This window comes from Oncorhynchus mykiss, chromosome 2 (assembly GCF_057628025.1).
Source record: "Oncorhynchus mykiss isolate SJ-2025 chromosome 2, ASM5762802v1, whole genome shotgun sequence".
In the NCBI taxonomy this organism is placed as follows: domain Eukaryota; kingdom Metazoa; phylum Chordata; class Actinopteri; order Salmoniformes; family Salmonidae; genus Oncorhynchus; species Oncorhynchus mykiss.
In genome coordinates, this window is record NC_143023.1 from 93,174,336 (window position 1) to 93,182,431 (window position 8,096).

General features: G+C 41.9%; 1 pseudogene; it reads left to right on the top strand.

Moving 5' to 3' along the window:
• The first annotated feature begins 5,915 nt into the window (after positions 1-5,915).
• On the top strand, positions 5,916-7,669 carry LOC149985304 (uncharacterized; annotated as a pseudogene).
• The last annotated feature ends 427 nt before the right edge of the window (positions 7,670-8,096 follow it).

The following is an 8,096-nucleotide window of genomic DNA, read 5'->3' on the forward strand; positions in this document are numbered from 1 at the left end:
CATGCATCGCGAGATCTTGGCCAACAACCTCCTTCCCTCAGTAAGAGCATTGAAGATGGGTCGTGGCTGGGTCTTCCAGCATGACAACAACCCGAAACACACAGCCAGGGCAACTAAGGGGTGGCTCCGTAAGAAGCATCTCAAGGTCCTGGAGTGGCCTAGCCAGTCTCCAGACCTGAACCCAATTGAAAATCTTTGGAGGGAGCTGAAAGTCCGTCTTGCCCAGCGACAGCCCCGAAACCTGAAGGATCTGGAGAAGGTCTGTATGGAGGAGTGGGCCAAAATCCCTGCTGCAGTGTGTGCAAACCTGGTCAAGAACTACAGGAAACATATGATCTCTGTAATTGCAAACAAAGGTTTCTGTACCAAATATTAAGTTCTGCTTTTCTGATGTATGAAATACTTATGTCATGCAATAAAATGCAAATTAATTACTTAAAAATCATACAATGTGATTTTCTGGATTTTTGTTTTAGATTCCGTCTCTCACAGTTGAAGTGTACTGATGAGAAAAAAATGACAGACCTCTACATGCTTTGTAAGTAGGAAAACCTGCAAAATCGGCAGTGTATCAAATACTTGTTCTCCCCACTGTATATATATATAAATCAAAATATATTGTATATTTGAGATTCTTTAAAGTAGCCACCCTTTGCCTTGATGACAGCTGTGCACGCTCTTGGCATTCTTTCAACCAGATTCACCTACAGTGCTTTTCCAACAGTCTTGAAGGAGTTCCACACATATGCTGAGCACTTGTTGGCTGCTTTTCCTTCACTCTGCGGTCGAAGTCATCTCAAACGATCTCAATTGGGTTGAGGTTGGGTGATTGTGGAAGCCAGGTCATCTGATGCAGCACTCCATCACTCTCCTTCTTGGTCAAATAGCCCTTACACAGCATGGAGGTATATTGGGTCACTGTCCTGTTGAAAATCAAATTATATTCCTACTAAGCGCAAACCAGATGGGATGGCGTATCACTGCAGAATGCTGTGGTAGCCATGCTGGTTAAGTGTGCCTTGAAATCTAAATAAATCACAGACAGTGTCAACAGCAATGCTCCCCCATACCATAACACCTCCTCCTCCATGCTTCACGGTGGGAACAACACATGCAGAGATCATCCGTTCACCCACACCACGTCTCACAAAGACACGTCGGTTGGAACCAAAAATCTCCAATTTGGACCTCAGACCAAAGGACAAATTTCCACCTGTCCAATGTCCATTGCTCGTGTTTCTTGGCCCAAGAAAAACCTCTTCTTCTTATTGGTGTCCTTTAGTAGTGGTTTCTTTGCAGCAATTCGACCATGAAGGCCTAATTCACACAGTCTGCTCTGAACAGTTGATGTTGAGATGAGCTAGACTGTGAAGCATTTATTTGGGCTGCAATTTCTGAGGCTGGTAACTCTAATGAATTTATCCGTTGCAGCAGAGGTAACTCTGGTTCTTCCATTCCTTTTGGCAGTCCTCATGAGAGCCAGTTTCATCATAGCGCTTCAGGGTTTTTGCGACTGCACTTTAAGAAACTTTCAAAGTTCTTACATTTTTCCATATTGACTGACCTTCATGATGGACTGTCATTTCTCATTGCTTATTTGAGCTGTTCTTGCCATAATGTGGACTTGGTCTTTTACCAAATAGGGCTATCTTCTGTATACCCCCCTACCTTGTCACAACACAAACTGATTGCCTCAAATGCATTAGGAAGGAAAACTATTCCACTAATGAACCTTGAGGAAGGCACACCTGTTAATTGAAATGCATTCCAGGTGACTACCTCATGAAGTTGGTTGAGAGAATGCCAAGAGTGTGCAAAGCTGTCATCAAGGCAAAGGGTGGCTATTTGAAGAATCTCAAATATAAAATATATTTTGATTTGTTTAACACTTTTTTGGTTACTACATGATTCCATCTGTGTTTTTTCAATGTTTTGATGTCTTCACTCTTATTATAAAATGTAGAAAATAGTAAAAATAGCGAAAAACCCTTGAATGAGTAGGTGTTCTAAAACGTTTGACCGGTAATGTAAGTTGAAACATACAGCCACATTATGCAATATGATGATCATAGGAAGTGTGGTTCTCTATCCATTTTCCCTGTTCAGTTAAGTGAACTGCTATATTGTAGAACATATTTTTTAAATTCTGTGAATGACGTTGTGTAACAGAGGACATAAAGAACATACTTTACAGGAAATGACCAAGCCTTTGCAAATACTGTAAGATATACTGTGTGTCTGTAGACAGACAGATACTGTGGTAATGTGTCTGTACTGCACTTTAACCCACCACCCAGATCACTGAACACACCTGTTTCCACTTACAACACTACATACCAGAATCCACTTACTTAAGCCAATAAACGTTTTTGTTCAGTTTGAAATACGGTACTGTAAAAGCATAAGCAATCAGCTCGAAATGTTCCCTCTTAAGTTCAAGTACGGTAATCATTTTCCGCTCTGTGTTGAGTGCGTTCAGAAAGTGAAAATATGAAGTCTTGACTCTTTCACAACAACGGACTTGTGTTCAGTTCCCGTGGGAGAGCTGGAGGGAAAAGTAGATCTAGGTTAACTACAGATGTACAACATACTCCACTGAAATGCTGAAAATGTTCACTTCTAAGGCCCATTTGACTGTACTGAATGGGTGAACAGCAATAATGCCACTGTTTGATATCAACATTTTGTTAAGTGGGGAATTCCTTACTTGTCCTCTTCCCTCACATAACTAACCTTTACACTACCCTCTACCCTAAACAGGGTATATATCTAAATCCCAACCTTCCCCATACACTGATACATCACACTCTTTCCCTTCTATGAGCCCACCCCTCTCTTTATTCATATCTTCTATGAGCCCACCCCTCTCTTTATTCATGTCTTCTATGATCCCACCCCTCTCTTTATTCATATCTTCTATGAGCCCACCCCTCTCTTTATTCATGTCTTCTATGAGCCCACCCCTCTCTTTATTCATATCTTCTATGAGCCCACCCCTCTCTTTATTCATGTCTTCTATGAGCCCACCCCTCTCTTTATTCATGTCTTCTATGAGCCCACCCCTCTCTTTATTCATGTCTTCTATGAGCCCACCCCTCTCTTTATTCATGTCTTCTATGAGCCCACCCCTCTCTTTATTCATATCTTCTATGAGCCCACCCCTCTCTTTATTCATGTCTTCTATGAGCCCACCCCTCTCTTTATTCATGTCTTCTATGAGCCCACCCCTCTCTTTATTCATATCTTCTATGAGCCCACCCCTCTCTTTATTCATGTCTTCTATGAGCCCACCCCTCTCTTTATTCATGTCTTCTATGAGCCCACCCCTCTCTTTATTCATATCTTCTATGAGCCCACCCCTCTCTTTATTCATATCTTCTATGAGCCCACCCCTCTCTTTATTCATGTCTTCTATGAGCCCACCCCTCTCTTTATTCATGTCTTCTATGAGCCCACCCCTCTCTTTATTCATGTCTTCTATGAGCCCACCCCTCTCTTTATTCATGTCTTCTATGAGCCCACCCCTCTCTTTATTCATGTCTTCTATGAGCCCACCCCTCTCTTTATTCATATCTTCTATGAGCCCACCCCTCTCTTTATTCATATCTTCTATGAGCCCACCCCTCTCTTTATTCATGTCTTCTATGAGCCCACCCCTCTCTTTATTCATGTCTTCTATGAGCCCACCCCTCTCTTTATTCATGTCTTCTATGAGCCCACCCCTCTCTTTATTCATGTCTTCTATGAGCCCACCCCTCTCTTTATTCATGTCTTGTTAAGTCTGATGTTTTGTTTTTTTCTTTGTCATTTCTACAATTGTAAGGCGACTTTGGGTCCTTGAAAAAAGCTACAGTGACAAGCAAAGGTATTCACCTCCCTGGCATTTTACCTATTTTGGTGCCTTACAACTTGGAATTAAAATATACTTTTGGGGGGTTTGTATCATTTGATTTACACAAAATGCCTACCACTTTCAAGATGCATAATATTTTTTATTGTGAAACAAACAAAAAATAAGACAGAAAGACCCAGAAAACTTGAGGGTGCATAACTGTCCCCCCCCCCCCCCCCCCCCCCCCATGTCAATACTTTGTAGATCCACCTTATGCAGAAATTACAGCTGCAAGTCTCTCAGGGTCTCTATAAGCTTGGCACCTCTAGCCACTTGGATTTTTGCCCGTTCTTCACGGCAAAACTGCTCCAGCTCCTTCAAGTTGGATGGGTTCCGCTGGTGTACAGCAATCTTTTAGTCATACCACACATTCTCAATTGTATTGAGGTCTGGGCTTTGACTAGGCCATTCCAAGACATTTAAATGTTTTCCGTTAAACCACTCAAGTGTTTCTTTAGCAGTATGCTTATGTTCATTGTCCTGCTGGAAGGTGAACCTCCATCCCAGTCTCAAATCTCTGGAAGGCTGAAACAGGTTTCCCTAAAGCATTTCCCTGTATTTAGCGCCATCCATCATTCCTTCAAGTTTCCCAGTCCCTGTGATGAAAAACATCCCCACAGCATGATGCTGCCACCACCGTGCTTCACTGTGGAGATGGTGTTCTCGGGGTGATGAGAGGTGTTGGGTTTGCGCCAGACATAGCGTTTTCCTTGATGGGTAAAAAACTACATTTTAGTCTCATCAGACCAGAGTACCTTCTTCCATATGTTTGGGGAGTCTCCCACATGCCTTTTGGCAAACACCAAAAGCAATGGCTTTTTTCTGGCCACTCTTCCGTAAAGCACAGCTCTGTGGAGTGTACGGCTTAAAGTGGACAGATACTCCAATCTCCGCTGTGGAGCTTTGCAGCTTCTTCAGGGTTATCTTTGGTCTCTTTATTGCCTCTCTAATTAATGCCCTCCTTGCCTGGTCCATGAGTTTTGGTTGGTGGCCCTCTCTTGGCAGGTTTCTTGTGGTGCCATATTCTTTCCGTTTTTTAATCATGGATTTTTTTGGTGCTCCGTTGGATGTTCAAAGTTGCAGATATTTTTTGTAACCCAACCCTGATCTGTACTTCTCCACAACTTTGTCCCTGACCTGTTTGGAGAGCTCCTTGATCTTCATGGTGCCGCTTGCTTGGTGGTGTGCCTTGCTTAGGGGTGTTGCTGTCACACCCTGACCATAGAGAGCCATTGTTTCTCTATTGTTTAGTAGGTCCGGGTGTGACTAGGGGGTGATCTAGTATATCTATGTCTATGTTGTGTTCTAGTTTATTTTTCTATGTTGGTGTTTTGTATGAATCCCAATTAGAGGCAGCTGGTAATCATTGTCTCTAATTGGGGATCATATTTAAGTAGTCATTTTTCTCACCTGTGTTTGTGGGATCTTGTTTATGTGTAGTTGCCTGTGAGCATGCCATTGTCTTCACGTTTCGGTCATTCTTTATTGTTTTTGTGCGTTTCAGTTAATAAACATGTGGAAACCATATCGCGCTGCGCTTTGATCTTAGTATGCTTACGACGATTGTGACAGTTGCAGACTATCGGGCCTTTCAGTACAAGTGTATATGTGCTGAGGTCATGTGACACTTAGATTGCACACAGGTGGAGTTTATTTAACTAATTATGTGACTTCTGGAGGTAATTGGTTGCACCAGATCTAATTTAAGGGCTTCATATCAAAGTGGGTGAATACATCACTTTTCTGTTTATTTTTTATTTTTTTTATTTTTTGAAAAAAGTTTTTTTATTTTATTTCATTTCACCAATTTGGACTATTTTGTGTATGTCAGCTGCATGAATTCCAAATAAAAATCCATTCAAATTACAAGTGGTGACACATCAGTCTGATGAGTAAGTTTTAACACATCCTCATGTGTTAATTAATATTCGCTGAATATTATAAAGCTATTGCCACCATCTCTGGTTTGAGGTTCCATTTGACAGTTTTTTTGGATTGCTTACACACTAAAATGAAAAGTAGTACACTATTAGCAAAACCTTACACTCAAGAAGCAAAACATCAGCCCATATTTGCACAACTATAAGCACATTGTCAACCTCACACTTGTTGCAAAACTCTACACACAGTGATTTGCAAAACACTAAACACACTTAACATACATTACACACAAAAATCTATCATGAAGTCACGTCTTTGCAATACCAAAGCACTGACTGTCAAATTACCACACCGTCCAACCAATTGGTTCAACACAGTCATCAGGTGTGCAAACACTCGTTTGCTTAATTGTAGACACACCAATCAGGTGTATAAGCACTATAAAAAGCTGCAGGTGAGTTCCTCGGTCTTCAAGCACAATGGAAAGAGTCAGAGAAAGAGTAAGACGACGACGACGAGGAGGAGGAGGAGGAGGAGGACGACGACGAGGAGGAGGAGGAGAACGAGGAGGAGGAAGGAGAGGAAGACAAGAAGGTGCTCAAAGAGGACCGAATCTGACAAATGAGATCCGCGCAACACTGGTTGACCACGTTGTCAACCACGGCCTGACGCTGAGGGAGGCTGGACTGCGAATACAGCCAAATCTAAGCCGATATACAGTGGCAAGTGTGATGAGAACATTTCGACTGGAAAATAGGTATTGTAAAAATATCATCATATCAAAAACATCTGCACGGTTTCAGTAACTACTTACAGTACTGTATTCTATGCACTATCAGCACTTCTGTTACCTTTTCCTGTGAAATTACTGTACTATTGTACACTGTTTTTTTTTCTACATAGGATTGAGGGTCAGGGACGACAAGGGGGAAGGCCTCCTATGTTCACAGAACAGCAAGAGAGGGAGATAGTAAACATGGTTTTGGCCAACAATGCTATAACACTCAAGCAGCTCCAAGCTAACATTGTCAATAACCACGCCATTTTCAGCGATATCCATCAGGTCTCAACATCAACACTGGCACGCATCCTAAAAAAAAACATATTCAAATGAAGCAAATGTATCGAGTGCCTTTCGAGCGCAATTCCGAAAGGGTGAAACAACTGCAGCATGATTATGCAGAGGTATGTATTCACTTTAGCAGTGTGATCTTGCATACTGTCTCATAATCTTTTACTGTACTGTAATATGTATACTAGATCTACACTGAGTTTTACGAATGGATGGAGAGGAGATCCAGCATGATTTCATTTACGTAGATGAGGCTGGGTTCAACCTGACGAGAACACGAAGGAGGGGAAGAACCATCATTGGCCACAGGGCTATAGTCAACGTCCCAGGGCAACGTGGGGGTAATATAACACTCTGTGCAGCCATTACACAGAATGGGGTCCTCCACCGCCCTTACAACACAGCACTCATACTTACATTATTGGACCAATTGCACAACATAACAGCAGCAAATCAATCATATGCAATACATTGTTGTCTGGGACAATGTGTCTCTCCACCGCTCTGCTCTGGTTCAGAACTGGTTTCAGCAACATCCACATTTCACCGTCCTATATCTTCCACCATACTCTCCATTCCTCAACCCTATAGAAGAGTTTTTCTCAGCATGGCGGTGGAAGGTATATGATCTCCGTCTCCAGGCTGAGGTACCCCTCATCCAAGCCATGGACGAGGCCTGTGACCAGATGGAGGTAGCAGCAATGCAAGGATGGATTCGTCATTCAAGACGTTTCTTTCCAAGGTGTCTTGCTAATGACAACATTGCCTGCGATGTTGATGAAATTCTCTGGCCAGATCTAGCTAGGCGAAGAGACAATGTGTAGTTGTTTTTTTTGTTGAACTTACAATACGTAAAGTGACGTTTGGTTACAGTACTATGAATCTTCATCATCAACATTTTGGGCGTGTTGAGAAATAAATGAGTTTCTTCAGTCTGCAACATTGGTCTTGTGTAGTGTTTGGTGAATTTACATTATATTTGTACTTTGCTGATAGTAGCCTACTCTAATCATAGGGAAGTAGAAGTGCTAAAAGTGTTTTAGGTTTATCACAGCAGAGTGTAACTCGTGTCAACAGAGTATAGTAATGTGAAACGTGTGTTTCATATGGTAACAAAGTGTGGTTTTTACAAAGAAGTGTATAGTTTTTACAAGAGTGTTTACTTTTGCAAAGGATCTATAGTGTTTTGCTAATTGTGTGTGTGGTTGTGCTAATTGTGTGTAGTGTTTTGAAAACACGGGCCCTGTTTTG